This window comes from Ranitomeya variabilis, chromosome 6, assembly GCF_051348905.1.
Source record: "Ranitomeya variabilis isolate aRanVar5 chromosome 6, aRanVar5.hap1, whole genome shotgun sequence".
NCBI classification, from domain to species: Eukaryota; Metazoa; Chordata; class Amphibia; order Anura; family Dendrobatidae; genus Ranitomeya; species Ranitomeya variabilis.
This window is the reverse complement of record NC_135237.1, coordinates 521,401,344-521,420,254: the sequence shown is the minus strand read 5'-3', so window position 1 is coordinate 521,420,254 and position 18,911 is coordinate 521,401,344. Positions and strand designations below refer to the sequence as shown.

Below are 18,911 nucleotides of genomic sequence, written 5' to 3'. Positions count from 1 at the left end.
CCAGGGGACAGGACAGCACCCTAATATCAAACATCAGCACCAGAGGACAGGACAGCTCCCTAATATCACACATCAGCACAATAGCATAGGACAGCCCCCTAATATCACATATCAGCACCAGGGGACAGGACAGCACCCTAATATCACACATCAGCACCAGGGGACAGGACAGCCCCCTAATATCACACATCAGCACCAGGAGACAGGACAGCCCCCTAATATCACACATCAGCACAAGGGGACAGGACAGCCCCCTAATATCACACATCAGCACCAGGAGACAGGACAGCCCCCTAATATCACACATCAGCACCAGGGGACAGGACAGCTTCCTAATATCACACATCAGCACCAGGGGACAGGACAGCCCCCTAATATCACACATCAGCACCAGGGGACAGGACAGCTCCCTAATATCACACATCAGCACCAGGGGACAGGACAGCTCCCTAATATCACACATCAGCACCAGGGAACAGGACAGCCCCCTAATATCACACATCAGCACCAGGGGACAGGACAGCCCCCTAATATCACACATCAGCACCATGGGACAGGACAGCCCCCTAATATCACACATCAGCACCAGGGGACAGGACAGCCCCCTAATATGACACATCAGCACCAGGGAACAGGACAGCCCCCTAATATCACACATCAGCACCAGTGGACAGGACAGCCCCCTAATATCACACATCAGCACAAGGGGACAGGACACCCCCTAATATCACACATAAGCACCAGGAGACAGGACAGCCCCCTAATATCACACATCAGCACCAGGAGACAGGATAGCCCCCTAATATCACACATGAGCACCAGGGGACCGGACAGCTCCCTAATATCACACATCAGCACCAGGGGACAGGACAGCCCCTTAATATCACACATCAGCACCAGGGGACAGGACAGCCCCCTAATATCACACATCAGCACCAGAGGAAAGGACAGTTCCCTAGTATCACACATCAGCACAAGGGGACAGGACAGCCCCCTAATATCACACATCAGCACCAGGGGACAGGACAGCACCCTAATATCAAACATCAGCACCAGAGGACAGGACAGCTCCCTAATATCACACATCAGCACAATAGCATAGGACAGCCCCCTAATATCACATATCAGCACCAGGGGACAGGACAGCACCCTAATATCACACATCAGCACAAGGGGACAGGACAGCTCCCTAATATCACACATGAGCACCAGGAGACAGGACAGCTCCATTATATCACACATCAACACCACAGGACAGGACAGCCCCCTAATATCACACACCAGCATAAGGGGACGGGACAGCCCCCTAATATCACACATCGGCACCAGGAGACAGGACAGCCCCCTAATATCACACATCAGCACCAGGGGACAGGACAGCTCCCTAATATCACACATCAGCACCAGGGGACAGGACAGCACAATAATATCACACATTAGCACAAGGGGACAGGACAGCTCCTTTATATCACACATCAACACCAGAGGACAGGACAGCCTCCTAACATCACATATCAGCACCAGGGGACAGGACACTTCCCTAATATCACACATCAGCACCAGGAGACAGGTCAGCTCCATTATATCACACATCAAGACCAGAGGACAGGAAAGCCCCCTAATATCACACATCAGCATAAGGGGACAGGACAGCCCCCTAATATCACACATCAGCACCAGGAGATAGGACAGCCCCCTAATTTCACACATCAGCACCAGGGGACAGGACAGCCCCCTAATATCACACATCAGCATAAGGGGACAGGACAGCCCCCTAATATCACACATCAGCACCAGTAGATAGGACAGCCCCCTAATATCACACATTAGCACCAGGGGACAGGACAGCCCCCTAATATCACACATCAGCACCAGGAGACAGGACAGCCCCCTAATATCACACATCAGCACAAGGGGACAGGACAGCCCCCTAATATCACACATCAGCACCAGGAGACAGGACAGCCCCCTAATATCACACACCAGCACCAGGGGACAGGACAGCTTCCTAATATCACACATCAGCACCAGGGGACAGGACAGTTCCCGAATATCATACATCAGCACCAGGGGACAGGACAGCCCCCTAATATCACACATCAGCACCAGGAGACAGGACAGCCCGCTAATACCACACATCAGCACCAGGGGATTAGACACCTCCCTGATATCACACATCAGCACCAGGGGACAGGACAGTTCCCTAATATCACACATCAGCACCAGGGGACAGGACAGCTCCCTAATATCACACATCAGCACCAGGGGACAGGACAGCTCCCTAATATCACACATCAGCACCAGGGAACAGGACAGCCCCCTAATATCACACATCAGCACCAGGGGACAGGACAGCCCCCTAATATCACACATCAGCACCATGGGACAGGACAGCCCCCGAATATCACACATCAGCACCAGGGGACAGGACAGCCCCCTAATATGACACATCAGCACCAGGGAACAGGACAGCCCCCTAATATCACACATCAGCACCAGGGGACAGGACAGCCCCCTAATATCACACATCAGCACCAGGAGACAGGACAGCCCCCTAATATCACACATCAGCACCAGGGGACATGACAGCCCCCTAATATGACACATCAGCACCAGGGAACAGGACAGCCCCCTAATATCACACATCAGCACCAGGGGACAGGACAGCCCCCTAATATCACACATCAGCACCAGGAGACAGGACAGCCCCCTAATATCACACATCAGCACCAGGGAACAGGACAGCCCCCTAATATCACACATCAGCACCAGGGGACAGGACAGCCCCCTAATATCACACATCAGCACCAGGGGACAGGTCAGCCCCCTAATATCACACATCAGCACCAGGGAACAGGACAGCCCCCTAATATCACACATCAGCACCAGGGGACAGGTCAGCCCCCTAATATCACACATCAGCACCAGGGGACAGGACAGCCCCCTAATATCACACATCAGCACCAGGGGACAGGACAGCCCCCTAATATCACACATCAGCACCAGGGGACAGGACAGCTCCCTAATATCAAACATCAGCACCAGGGGACAGGACAGCCCCCTAATATCACACATCAGCACCAGGAGACAGGACAGCCCCCTAATGTCACACATCAGCACCAGGAGACAGGACAGCCCCCTAATATCACACATCAGCACCAAGGGACAGGACAGCCCCCTAATATCACACATCAGCACCAGGAGACAGGACAACCTATAATATCACACATCAGCACCAGGGGACAGGACAGCCCCCTAATATCACACAACAGCACCAGAGGACAGGACAACCCATAATATCACACATCAGCACCAGGGGACAGGACAGCCCCCTAACATCACACATCAGCATCAGGAGACAGGACAGCCCCCTAATATCACACATCAGCACCAGGTGACAGGACAGCTCCCTAATATCACACATCAGCACCAGGGGATTAGACACCTCCCTGATATCACACATCAGCACCAGGGGACAGGAAAACCCATAATAGCATATATCAGCACCAGGGGACAGGACAGCTCCCTAATATCACACATCAACACCAGGAGACAGGACAGCCCCCTAATATCACACATCAGCACCAGGGGACAGAACAGCCCCCTAATATCACACATCAGCACCAGGGGACAGGACAGCTCCCTAATATCACACATCACCACCAGGGGACAGGACAGCCCCCTAATATCACACATCCGCACCAGGGGACAGGACAGCTCCCTGATATCCCACATCAACACCAGGAGACAGGACAGCTCCCTAATATCACACATCAGCACCAGGGGACAGGACAGCGCCCTAATATCAAACATCAGCACCAGGGGACAGGACAGCCCCCTAATATCAAACATCAGCACCAGGGGACAGGACAGCCCCCTAATATCACACATCAGCACAATAGGACAGGACAGCCCCCTAATATCACACATCAGCACCAGGGGACAGGACAGCTCCCTAATGTTACACATCAGCACCATGGGACAGAACATTTCCCTAATATCACACATCAGCACCAGGGGACAGGACAGCTCCCTCATATCACACATCAGCACGAGGAGACAGGACAGCTCCATTATATCACACATCAACACCAGAGGACAGGACAGCCCCCTAATATCACACACCAGCATAAAGGGACAGGACAGCCCCCTAACATCACACATCGGCACCAGGAGACAGGACAGCCCCCTCATATCACACATCGGCACCAGGGGACAGGACAGCACCCTAATATCACACATCAGCACCAGGAGATAAGACAGCCCCTTAATATCACACATCAGCACCAGGGGACAGGACAGCTCCATTATATCACACATCAACATCAGAGGACAGGACAGACCCCTAATATCACACATCAACACCAGAGGACAGGACAGTCCCCTAATATCACACATCAGCATAAGGGGACAGGACAGCTCCCTAATATCACACATCAGCACCAGGAGATAGGACAGCCCCCTAATATCACACATCAGCACCAGGGGACAGGACAGCCCCTAATATCATACATCAGCACCAGGAGACAGGACAGCCCCCTAATATCACACATCAGCACCAGGGGACAGGACAGCCTCCTAATATCATACATCAGCACCAGGAGACAGGACAGCCCCCTAATATCACACATCAGCACAAGGGGACAGGACAGCTTCCTAATATCACACATCAGCACCAGGGGACAGGACAGCTCCCGAATATCATACATCAGTACCAGGAGACAGGACAGCCCCCTAATACCACACATCAGCACCAGGGGATTAGACACCTCCCTGATATCACACATCAGCACCAGGGTACAGGAAAACCCATAATAGCACACATCAGCACCAGGGGACAGGACAGCCCCCTAATATCACACATCCGCACCAGGGGACAGGACAGCCCCCTAATATCACACATCAACACCAGGAGACAGGACAGCTCCCTAATATCACACATCAGCACCAGGGGACAGGACAGCCCCCTAATATCACACATCAGCACCAGGGGACAGGACAGCCCCCTAATATCAAACATCAGCACCAGGGGATTAGACACCTCCCTGATATCACACATCAGCACCAGGAGACAGGACAGCCCCCTAATATCACACATCAGCACAATAGGACAGGACAGCCCCCTAATATCACTCATCAGCACAAGGGGACAGGACAGCTCCTTTTTATCACACATCAACACCAGAGGACAGGACAGCCCCCTAATATCACACATCAGCACCAGGAGACAGGACAGCTCCATTATATCACACATCAACACCAGAGGACAGGACAGCCCCCTATTATCACACATCAGCACCAGGAGACAGGACAGCTCCATTATATCACACATCAACACCAGGAGACAGGACAGCTCCATTATATCACACATCAACACCAGGAGACAGGACAGCCCCCTCATATCACACATCGGCACCAGGGGACAGGACAGCACCCTAATATCACACATCAGCACCAGAGGACAGGACAGCCCCCTAATATCACACATCAGCACCAGGGGACAGGACAGCCCCCTAATATCACACATCAGCACCAGGAGATAGGACAGCCCCTTAATATCACACATCAGCACCAGGGGACAGGACAGCTCCATTATATCACACATCAACACCAGAGGACAGGACAGCCCCCTAGTATCACACATCAACACCAGAGGACAGGACAGCCCCCTAATATCACACATCAGCATAAGGGGACAGGACAGCTCCCTAATATCACACATCAGCACCAGGAGATAGGACAGCCCCCTGATATCACACATCAGCACCAGGGGACAGGACAGCCCCTAATATCACACATCAGCACCAGGAGACAGGACAGCCCCCTAATATCACACATCAGCACCAGGGGACAGGACAGCCTCCTAATATCACACATCAGCACCAGGAGACAGGACAGCCCCCTAATATCACACATCAGCACAAGGGGACAGGACAGCTCCCGAATATCATACATCAGCACCAGGAGACAGGACAGCCCCCTAATACCACACATCAGCACCAGGGGATTAGACACCTCCCTGATATCACACATCAGCACCAGGGTACAGGAAAACCCATAATAGCACACATCAGCACCAGGGGACAGGACAGCCCCCTAATATCACACATCCGCACCAGGGGACAGGACAGCTCCCTAATATCACACATCAACACCAGGAGACAGGACAGCTCCCTAATATCAAACATCAGCACCAGGGGATTAGACACCTCACTGATATCACACATCAGCACCAGGAGACAGGACAGCCCCCTAATATCACACATCAGCACAATAGGACAGGACAGCCCCCTAATATCACTCATCAGCACAAGGGGACAGGACAGCTCCTTTTTATCACACATCAACACCAGAGGACAGGACAGCCCCCTAATATCACACATCAGCACCAGGAGACAGGACAGCTCCCTAATATCACACATCAGCACAATAGGACAGGACAGCCCCCTAATATCACTCATCAGCACAAGGGGACAGGACAGCTCCTTTTTATCACACATCAACACCAGAGGACAGGACAGCCCCCTAATATCACACATCAGCACCAGGAGACAGTACAGCTCCATTATATCACAAATCAACACCAGGAGACAGGACAGCTCCATTATATCACACATCAACACCAGAGGACAGGACAGCCCCCTAATATCACACATCAGCGCCAGGAGACAGGACAGCTCCATTATATCACACATCAACACCAGGAGACAGGACAGCTCCATTATATCACACACCAGCATAAGGGGACAGGACAGCCCCCTAATATCACACATCGGCACCAGGAGACAGGACAGCCCCCTCATATCACACATCAGCCCCAGGGGACAGGACACCCCCTAATATCATACATCGGCACCAGAGGACAGGACAGCTCCCTAATATCACACATCAGCACCAGGGGACAGGACAGCCCCCCTAATATCACACATCAGCACCAGGGGACAGGACATCTCCCTAATATCACACATCAGCACCAGGGGACAGGACAGCTCCCTAATATTACACATCAGCACCAGGGGACAGGACAGCTCCCTAATATCACACATCAGCACCAGGGGACAGGACAGCCCCCCTAATATCACACATCAGCACCAGGGGACAGGACAGCTCCCTAATATTACACATCAGCACCAGGAGATAGGACAGCCCCCTAATATCACACATCAGCACCAGGGGACAGGACAGCTCCCTAATATGACACATCAGCACCAGGGGACAGGACCCCTCCCTAATATCACACATCAGCACCAGGGGACAGGACAGCTCCCTAATATTACACATCAGCACCAGGAGACAGGACAGCCCCCTAATATCACACATCAGCACCAGGGGACAGGACAACCCCCTAATATCACACATCAGCACCAGGGGACTTGACAGCCCCCTAATATCACACATCAGCACCAGGGGACAGGACAGCTCCCTAATATGACACATCAGCACCAGGGGACAGGATACCTCCCTAATATCACACATCAGCACCAGGGGACAGGACAGCTCCCTAATATTACACATCAGCACCAGGAGACAGGACAGCCCCCTAATATCACACATCAGCACCAGGGGACAGGACAGCTCCCTAATATCACACATCAGCACCAGGGGACAGGACAACCCCCTAATATCACACATCAGCACCAGGGGACTTGACAGCTCCCTAATATCACACATCAGCACCAGGGGACAGGACAACCCCCTAATAACACACATGAGCACATCACACATATCAGCACCATGGGATAGGACAGCTCCCTACTATCACACATGAGCACCAAGTAACAGGACAGCTCCCTAATATTACACATCAGCACCATGGGACAGAACATTTCCTTAATATCACACATCAGCACCAGGGGACAGGACAGCCCCCCTAATATCACACATCAGCACCAGTGGACAGGACAGCTCCCTAATATTACACATCAGCACCAGAGGACAAGACAGCTTCCTAATATCACACATCAGCACCAAGGGACAGGACAGCTCCCTAATATTACACATCAGCACCATGGGACAGAACATTTCCTTAATATCACACATCAGCACCAGTGGACAGGACAGCCCCCTAATATCACACATCAGCACCAGGAGACAGGACAGCCCCCTAATACCACACATCAGCACCAGGGGACCGAACAACCCCCTAATATCACACATCAGCACCAGGGGACAGGACAGCCCCCCTAATATCACACATCAGCACCAGGGGACAGGACAGCTCCCTAATATCACACATCAGCACCAGGGGACAGGACAGCTCCCTAATATCACACATCAGCACCAGGGGACAGGACAGCCCCCTAATATCACACATCAGCACCAGGGGACAGGACAGCTCCCTAATATTACACATCAGCACCAGGGGACAGGACACCTCCCTAATATCACACATCAGCACCAGGGGACAGGACAGCCCCCTAATATCACACATCAGCACCATAGGACAGGACAGCTCCCTAATATCACACATCAGCACCAGAGGACAGGACAGCCCCCTAATATCACACATCAGCACCAGGAGACAGGACAGCCCCCTAATACCACACATCAGCACCAGGGGACCGAACAACCCCCTAATATCACACATCAGCACCAGGGGACAGGACAGCCCCTAATATCACACATCAGCACCAGGGACAGGACAGCTCCCTAATATCACACATCAGCACCAGGGGACAGGACAGCTCCCTAATATCACACATCAGCACCAGGGGACAGGACAGCTCCCTAATATCACACATCAGCACCAGGGGACAGGACAGCCCCCTAATATCACACATCAGCACCAGGGGACAGGACAGCTCCCTAATATCACACATCAGCACCAAGTAACAGGACAGCCCCCTAATATCAAACATCAGCACCAGGGGACAGGACAACCCCCTAATATCACTCATTTTCACCAGGGCACAGAACAGCCCCCTAATATCACTCATTTGCACCAGGGCACAGAACAGCCCCCTAATATCACACATCAGCACCAGGGGACAGAAAAGCCCCCTAATATCACACATCAGCACCAGGGCACAGAACAGCCCCCTAATATTACTCATTTGCACTAGGGGACAGGACAGCCCCCTAATATCACACATCACTACCAGGATACAGGACAGCCCCCTAATATCACACATCAGCACCAGGGGACAGGACAGCTCTGTTAGATCCCACTTCAGGCTCTGCACAGCCCCCTGCCTTCCCCAGTACACTGCAGCTGTCCCACACACACCAGGCTCTGGAGCTGCTGCATCACAATGAATTCACCATAATTAGAGGTTAAGGGAAACTTACTGGTAAGAAGCAGCAGGGATGTCACCAGAAGTCCCAGCCTGCTCAGCACAGCAATGCACATTGACAGCTTTGCTCAAGGACTTTTGCATCGGATGGATTGTATCATCAGCTAGTGCATCCTGGCTCCACAGTGCACATCTAGACATGCTCAGTTTTCTGACCTTCTCAGACTGGGAACTACCAAGACTATTGCAGCAAGGAGGGGTAATCTGGATTCTACCATGGAGTGCAGCTAAAAATAGCACCTGCCAAAGGAACAGCTGGGGCTTAAAGAGACAGTAACCTGTCTGCTTCTTTGAGTATCCTGTGTGACCTGATTAAATAAATTGTTTGTGATTTCTGGTTAACCCCTTTGCCACCTGGGAGGATCAGATGTAATTATAACAAGGTCATAGAGTCAGACATTGTTCCTTTTGTTTCTTCTTTTTGTTTAGTTTTTCCTTAAAGTGCAATATTCTCTGTTCCATAGCCAAAAACTAGTTCCATGTTGTGCATGTCTGTGGCCCGATGCATCATATAGGTATAAGCTAATGCAAATGATGCACGCGGAATCCTTATCGGTCCGTGTTACAGATGAAGCCAGTGCGCTACTCTCTTTGAATACCATAAGATGGCGCTATAATATTTGCATAACTGATCCGTGCCTATAGAGAATAAGTAATAAGTAAGTGGTCGCCTGTGCACAATACAATATAGTTTGAGTCCGTCATTAGACTTAGCACTGATACATCTGTACATGTCAAATACGTCTTTGATGAGCTGCAGTTTGCACTAAAAACAATGATGAGTAACACCCACAATAAATTACTGAACCCCTATTTCACTTTCCAAACAGCCCCGCCATTCATTAGTCCTAAGAGTAACAGTAGGACATTGTTTACTTCTGAAAAATACAATGAAAGTTATCAACAAAAATCATTATCTGAAAAGTTTACTCAATATCTTACATGGTATTAAAAATTGTCAAATATGCTACAAAAATTTGGAGAAATTAGAACATTTTCCTGCTCGGGACTAAAGATGGCACATTTCCTTTGTATTTTAGACAAAAAGAAAAAAAATATTTCCATCTATTTACATTTTAAATATGACTAAAAGGAAAATGGAATTTTACAAAGATACAGGTTCTACATTTTTCATATGATACGCCCATATATTAGCGATTCATCATGACATGACAAATAGGGAGGACCAGCATCTAGATTGCTAAAATGATTTTTTCAATTTTATTCAGATACAAAGTTACAATAACAAATTAAGATAATAAAGATTCACAAAGAGATATAATGGGCACATGTACAAATCAATGATTAGATCCCAGGGTGCGTGGGTCGAGGAGTGGGTCAGGATACAAGTAATTTAATATTAATCAAATAGACCAAAAGTTTATCTTATGTTATAAAGAAGTATGGCCATAAAAGACCCAAAAGACACTCTTCTTGATGAATGAAGGACCCATATAAGTCAATTACCTATGCACAATCCTGCCCTGTTGACAACATATAAATAGAGCTAGTGTAATGAGTATTTAGTCATGAATCTTGTCAATAGGCATTGCTTTAGAAGGCCTGTGCTCAGAGTATGTTTCATAATTCATAATTCATATAAGGTATTTACCTGTTGTATTAGTCCTGCCTGTACCTTGGCCGTATTCCTGTTATTGTGAACAGTTAAGCAAGACGAAATGATCTCTAAAAGGCCTAGCGTTAAAAATGACACATTTCCTTTGTATTTTAGGCAAAAAAATATATATTTCCATCTTTTACATTTTAATAATTACAAAAAGGAAAATGGGCCAATGCAAAAGATTGGGCACCCTTGGAGATTTGTGAGCTCAGGAAACTTTGACCAAGGGTTCAGACCTTAATTAGCCTGTTAGGGTTATGGCTTGTTCACTATCATCGTTAGGAAAGGCGAGGTGATTAACATTTCCCAGCATTATAAAAACCCAGCCTCCTCTAACCTTGTGCCAAAAAACAGCAGCCATGTGTTCTTCTAAGCAGCTGCCTAGCACTGTGAAAATGGAAATGGTGGAGGCTCACAAATCACTTTTTCACACAGGGCCCTGAAGGTTTGGACTTCTTTTTCCCTTAAACGCGTTCATTTTAAAACTGCATTTTGTGGTTACTTGTGTTATCTTTGTCTAATATTTACATTTGTTTGTTGATCTGAAACTTTTAAGTGTGACAAACATGAAATAGAAATGGAAATCAGGAAGGGGACGAACACTTTTCCAAACCACTGCGTCTATATATAAATATTTAATTTGTAAAACCCGACATAAAAAAATAAAAAACTGACGTGTTTCTGGTGTCCCAGATGCCCTTAATCATAATTTAGATGCCATGATTAAGGGCATGTGGGATGCCAGAAATGCGTAATATTTTTATCTTTTTGTGTCGGGTTTTACATTTTAAAGAAATAAAATAGTGCTTTTATTTCACCCGTGGAAGTGCCGATCTCTTCACTTTTCCCAGGGTTGTTGAGACACACCAGCTGGAGCTATGGCACCCACCAGTTTTCCTCCCATGGACTTTCAACCTCCAAAGCGTGGTAAGCTCTGATACTTTTTCCTATGCATTAATATATATATTTCACTCTGCTTCATTACACCCCCCCCCCCCAATGAATTATGGCGAAATGTTCGTTAAGCAAGGACACATAATCCAGACATGAGTTAAGTATGTTACTTTTTATTTGTATTGGGCCTTTTGATTATCTGTAGTTGTCCCTACTATTGGTGCATTTTTTTTTATAGCTATGAGGTATATTCATGTACCTTGGTAGTAAGCCCGAGTAGTATTGCCAACGTACGTCACTTATTTATTTGCCTATGTATTAATTGTAATATTTGTTTATTACTACTGTTACATTTTCACTGGATTACTGTATGTCACATTCATTGAGCTACCTGTCTTCTTATTTTGCAATAATATTTCATTTATTTTCAATAAAAACAGTAATTTTTATTAATGTGGATTTTCTGTCAATAATATAACCCGGGTTTGTTGACTCTTGAGTCTTTGTTTTATATTTTATGGTTTTAGCGTGGTCCCTGTTACTCCTAGTGTGGATCTAGTTAAATGAGAGTTTTATATATATATATATATATATATATAGATATATAGGACCTTTTCCTAATATCCTCTATTGGGAAGGAGGCAAAGTGCTGTTTTGTTTATTGAAGGAAATTTCTAATCAGCCCTACTCGGCTTAGTGTGATAAATTAATCGACCCCTTCGATAAAAAAAAAAAAATCAACCAGTAAAAACCAAATTAACCCCTTACTGACCTCGGACGGGATAGTACGTCCGAGGTCAGCTCCCCTGCTTTGATGCAGGGCTCCGCGGTGAGCCCGCATCAAAGCCGGGACATGTCAGCTGTTTTGAACAGCTGACATGTGCCCGCAATAGCGGCGGGTGAAAACGCGATTCACCCGCCGCTATTAACTAGTTAAATGCCACTGTCAAACGCAGACAGCAACATTTAACTACCGCATCCGGCCGGGCGGCCGGATATGAGCGCATCGCCGACCCCCGTCACATGATCGGAGGTCGACGATGCTTCAGAATAGTAACCATAGAGGTCCTTGAGACGTCTATGGTTACTGATCGCCGGTAGCTGTGAGCGCCACCCTGTGGTCGGCGCTCATAGCACACCTGCATTTCTGCTGCATAGCAGCGATCTGATGATCGCTGCTATGTAGCAGAGGCAATCGGGTTGTGCCTGCTTCTAGCCTCCTATGGAGGCTATTGAAGCATGGCAAAAGTAAAAAAAAAAAGTTAAAAAAAATGTGAAAAAAATAAAAAAAATATAAAAGTTTAAATCACCCCCCTTTCGCCCCATTCAAAATAAATCAATAAAAAAATCAAATCTACACATATTTGGTATCGCCGCGTTCAGAATCGCCCGATCTATCAATAAAAAAAAGCATTAACCTGATCGCTAAACGGCGTAGCGGGAAAAAACTTCGAAACGACAGAATTATGTATTTTTGGTCGCCGCGACATTGCATTAAAATGCAATAACGGGTGATCAAAAGAACGTATCTGAACCAAAATGCTATCATTAAAAACGCCAGCTCGGCACGCAAAAAATAAGCCCTCAACCGACCCCAGATCATGAAAAATGGAGACGCTACGGGTATCGGAAAATGGCGCAATTTTTTTTTTTTTTTTTTTTTAGCAAAGTTTGGAATTTTTTTTCACCACTTAGATAAAAAATAACCTAGTCATGTTAGGTGTCTCGTAGTGACCTGGAGAATCATAATGGCAGGTCAGTTTTAGCATTTATTGAACCTAGAAAAAAAGCCAAGCAAAAAATAAGTGTGGGATTGCACTTTTTTTGCAATTTCACCGCACTTGGAATTTTTTTCCCGTTTTCTAGCACACGACATGGTAAAACCAATGATGTCGTTCAAAAGTACAACTCATCCCGCAAAAAATAAGCCCTCACATGGCCATATTAACGGAAAAATAAAAAAGTTATGGCTTTGGGAAGGAGGGGAGTGAAAAACGAACACGGAAAAACGAAAAATCCCAAGGTCATGAAGGGGTTAAATTGACAGTCAGAATCAGTGTCACTAGCCCCATGCAGCCATGATTATTACCAAACCTGGAGAAACAAATTATCACTTAAACAGAAGCTCTCTGGTAATGTGAGGCAACTAGATGGTCTCAAAAAGCAATGCATGACGCCACGACCTGAAGAGATTCCTGTAAAGATATTAAAAAAAAAAGTAATTAAAATCTTACTGTCTGGAAAGAAGTATAAAACCTTTGCTAAGGCTCAGTGAATCAAAAAAAACAGAACAACACCTTAAATCCACAAATAGAGAAACACTGGAGTGGTATTGAGTAGGGATGAGCGAGCATGCTCAGATAAGGTGTTAGTCGAGCATGCTCGTGTGCTCAGAGAGTATCCTCAGGGTACTGGAAAAATATGGTCGAATCCCCACACCTGCATGTTCACCTTGCGGCTGTTCAACAGCTACAATATATTTATTAGTGCATGGTGTGCACAGAAGATGAAGAACACCATGGATCTTAAATAGGATTAGGAAGATGATATCACCATGCAAAACCGGGCAACCTGTAAAACCCAACGTGGAGCACAACACTGGGCAGCGGACTGGACTGAAGGATGCAGAGCCTGGGATATCCAGGACGGATGTAATACAGGTCTTTATGTTGCTTGCTTAGTGGTGGTGTAGACTCGGAGACCTTTCTTAACACATGAAGGACCTTATTCAATCCAGCTTTGTGACTTTTGAAGATAATTTAGTTGACCAGTCCTTGTTTAGAGTTTTCACAGCAAATGGGGGAACACGTCTGCATCAAAATTCCGTCTGAACATATCCATAGACTCAAAACCGTATTCCAATGTCATGTTGCAGAATTTCATGTTGTATGACCAAAGTCACCGTATATCTCTAGCCGTAGCGCTAACTGTGTTCACGTTTGTAGTTTGGAACTAATTTACTAGACTTCTGCAATTTTGCCAGAACCTTTAAGATTTTGCTAATTTCTAGGAATAGAAATTGCTTAGTAAGCATCTATGGATTATTTCCAAGCCAAACACATTATACTGTTTCATTCATTGATTGAAATTCCTCAGTGTCAGATATTCCTTTACCTTAATGTGCTCTCATTTTCAGATCTTGAATATAATCATCTCCATTTGTATAACGTTACCTTTGCTTACTGAGCAAAAATCTACAAATGCTCTTTAAGTATTAACATGGATCAATGGCCGACAGGAGAAATATTCGTACCGTGGCATTATAATGTATTCAATAATGTTTTTGACATTTGACATGTGTATTGGCATTTTTACATATTTTTACAATTCGGCGAAGGCTCATATCAATGTCAGCCATTTGCAGAGTAAACATTATATATTAAATCTGTTTCCAGAGTAACTACTGTATGGATTCAAGACAAAAAAATAATACTTTCTGCACAAAAAATGATGAAAAACTTGTGTATACAGCTATAATGCAGGACAATGGTTCTCCATATTTACAAAAAAAAAGTGGCAATAAATGTCATCTAGTTCTCCTTCTTTCTAACCGACAGGCAGTGTGATAAATTCTGCAAATCCTTTAGTTAAGTAAATTTATGGGCAGCCTGTAAAAAAAAATGATATTTTTTTTCTCTGTCCATAGTATCTGGCAGGAAATAAAAACCCGATCCTTGATTTTTTTTTTCTTGAGAATGCATTGCGTATGTTCCGGTAGAAGACTCGGGCAGTGAAAACAGCCAGACAATGCAGGACAGGAGCCGGGCTCTGCCTTGTGGATGCACAGTTTGGTCTTGTTCCCTGATGAGATGGAAGCAGTATCTGTCCTCCACCTTCTATATGTGACAAACCTGTAGATGACAGTGTGGCAGACAGCAGATATTCAGGCCCCGCATTCATCGGAATGGGGTCCGAGTTTGAGTCCGGTTCTGGTACCCGAACCGAACATTTTTTTTAAATGTTCGTCCAAACCTGCCGTACCCGATCATGCAGGGGTTCTCCCATCACTAATAGCGTGTAAACATGAAATATATGAAATTTGAATTGCATTACTGCTCTAGATGATAAGAAAAAATGGAGATACTTAGCACATCAATTGGTCAATTCATGCATGTCAGCAGCCAACGACAAGACAATCTCCTTTTACTGGGAATCTATCCTAATGTGAATCCTCTCCTAGACTGAAACCTACATTTATATGGGCAGGTAGGATCCTGCTGTAATTAATCCCGGCACAGGCTGATGGGTGGAGAGCTCGGTCAGAGAGCCCATGTATAAATAACAAGAGACTGACCGTCACTTCCAAACTGAAAAATGGTGTGTACAGGTGCAAACTAAGAGTAGCTTTATAGCAGACTAAATTCAATTTTTCATTTTCATACTTCCAAATTCCTTGCACAGACAGCATTAAATTAAAAATATGTGATTTTGTAGCCACAACTAGAAGGAGCATAGGAGAATTGTACATATTATTTTGTTATTTAGTTCAATGTGTAAACTGTATTCAATAAGCTACTGAGCTCCCTCTAATGGTGGCTACAGGCATTCCAATTATTATTATTTCTACATTATGTAGAGCATTTTTAGCTCTGAATAAAAAAGTAGCTGTTATGGAACCCCCCAGCACTCAGAGTATGTTGTGCATTTATATGTATGTATAATAGGTTCCATGTGAAATGCATCAGTCCACAGGCTGCGCCCCTGGGCAGAGGGGACAAGATATTCTCCTTCTGACCTCCCCCACCTTTGTAATTCCCACAGTAAATATCGGCAGGCTCCGGCCACCTGCAGCTATTGTAATGTATGTCTGGCCTGCTGCTTTTCAATTGGCCTGCCCTCTGTATCTGTGTGATATATATTCTGTGTCCTGTGAGTAAAGCGTTGTCACACTGGAAATACGTGGAGAAGCAGTGATCTTTTATATGCGCCCATGTAACCAAGCAATTCCAGCCAGCGTCCTTCATTCAGACTCCAGCCAAAGCAGTGTGGACCTCCTGAAATACGGCTTGGTACTGAAAGAGGTACTGCAGCACGGTAGACCCCGTTACAGTAGCTATCACTGCTAAACATAATGGTATTCTATGGCTACGTTCACATTTGCATTGTTGGGCGCAGCGTCGCCGACAGATACCGACGCATGCGTCATGTGCCCCTATCTTTAACATGGGGGGCGCATGGGCATGCGCCGGTATGCGTTGTCTGACGCATGCGTCATTTGGGCGCAACAGTCCAGGGCGCAGCCGACGCTACATGATGCAGTTTTTCTGCGGCCAAAATTCATGTAAACGTTGAAGGCATGCGTCAAAAGACGCTGCGTTGTGTATGCGTTTTGCGTTGCGTCGGCGACGCTGCGCCCAACAACGCAAATGTGAACGTAGCCTAAGATGGACAATCACTTAAATCTTTAAGCATAATATACTATAGGCAAATTGCATAAAACACCTTGCAACCATTTTTACTATGCTTTCAAGCCTTTTTTGCTAATAAGTTCCTTTTTTTCAGAGCTCTGCAATGGGTAAATGGTACATTTAGATCTTTCCATGTATACAACCGAAACATTTAATTAAGCCACAATGACTTGAATTGCAGATACGTAGTATTTTTCTCGACTTCTTCTGTAATATTAGGGCTCAACATAACCTAGCAACCTTTACAGCAATTTATGCCGTTCGTGCGCCTGAGAACGCACTTGAAATAAGCTCAGTTCATGGCGGTTTCACATTCTGAGCCCTCAATTACATTTACAGTTTAATTTAGAAAATCCTTTAGTATAACAGGTCAAATGGAGTTTTACAACAAGCTGATTGAAACTCAATAGTTTGTAAAAACGTTCCTAATGTCTTGCAGCGGAGCCCTCATTTAATATTCTGCCATTTTATCAGCTATAGCTAATGTTCACATTGTCTGGTGCTGAGCTAGCTCCTTAGGATTCATTTTCCCTCGGACACAGTAATGTTACTCATCCTTACACTAGAATAAAAAAGCTTTAAGATCCTTGTAGGAGGCTTATTAAATATTGGCAGTGAAAGGCCCATTGTTGTCTGCTGAAAAATTAATATTGATGGATTCTTTGAAGCCATTAAAATCATGGGTATCAAGTGACCGCCGCTGAGTCTCGGAGACTGTTGTTACAAGCGTTATTGAATTTGGTACTTTTTTGTAGTCATTTGTACTTAGGATTGAAAAAAAAAATAGAAAAACCATCTCTGAAAAAGACTTAATGATACTGCTGGAAAGTAAACCTTAATAACCAGTGTCAGGAAGCTGCTGCAAAGCCAGGCAAATACAATCAGGGGACGCAACCATAGAGGAGAAGAATATATATTGTATGGATTGATGCTCTCAGGTAGGCATTAGGTAGCGTTCACACAGGCAATGCGGTTTGGTCGAAAGGTGCAGTTTTATTGCTTTCATAAAGCTCCAAGGGATATAAAACCAAAAAACAACCGCTTTTGGGAATAAAAGTTTAACAGCAAATAAACAGTTAATTCAGTAGGTGTAAAGTACCAGAGAATGGTAGTCACAGGCAAGCTGAGCTCTATTGCGCATTGGCACTTTACAGAAAAGTTGTGTCCTCTATTAAATGTCCTGGGATGTGTGGGGCACATTGCACTCACTTGTACAGTGGGTACGGAAAGTATTCAGACCCCTTTAAATTTTTCACTCTTTGTTTCATTGCAGCCATTTGGTAAATTCAAAAAAGTTCATTTTTTCTCATTAATGTACACTCTGCACCCCATCTTGACTGAAAAAAATCAGAAATGTATACATTTTTGCGAATTTCTTAAAAAAGAAAAACTGAAATATCACATGGTCATAAGTATTCAGACCCTTTGTTCAGTGTTGAGTAGAAGCACCTTTTGAGCTAGTGCAGCATTAAGTCTTATTGGGAGTGATGCAACAAGTTTTTCTCACCTGGATTTTGGGTGCAGATCCTCTCCAGTTCCGTCAGGTTGGATGGTAAACATTGGTGGACAGCCATTTTCAGGTCTCTCCTGAGATGCTCAGTTGGGTTTAGGTCAGGGCTAAGGCTAGGCCAGTCAAAAATGGTCACAGAGTTGTTCTGAAGCCACTCATTTGTTATTTTAGCTGTGTGCTTAGGC

The 18,911-nt window shown here is 45.8% G+C and overlaps 1 protein-coding gene across 2 annotated transcripts in view; it reads right to left on the bottom strand.

Moving 5' to 3' along the window:
- Nucleotides 1-9,475, bottom strand: part of OXR1 (oxidation resistance 1) — a 578,729-nt gene extending 569,254 nt beyond the window's left edge. The window contains exon 1 of one of the 2 annotated variants that reach the window (XM_077271063.1): nucleotides 9,289-9,475. The gene's annotated coding sequence lies outside the window, so the exon portion shown is untranslated. The remainder of the gene's footprint in view (nucleotides 1-9,288) is intronic. The other variant, XM_077271064.1, reaches the window with a different exon arrangement.
- Nucleotides 9,476-18,911: the final 9,436 nt, after the last annotated feature.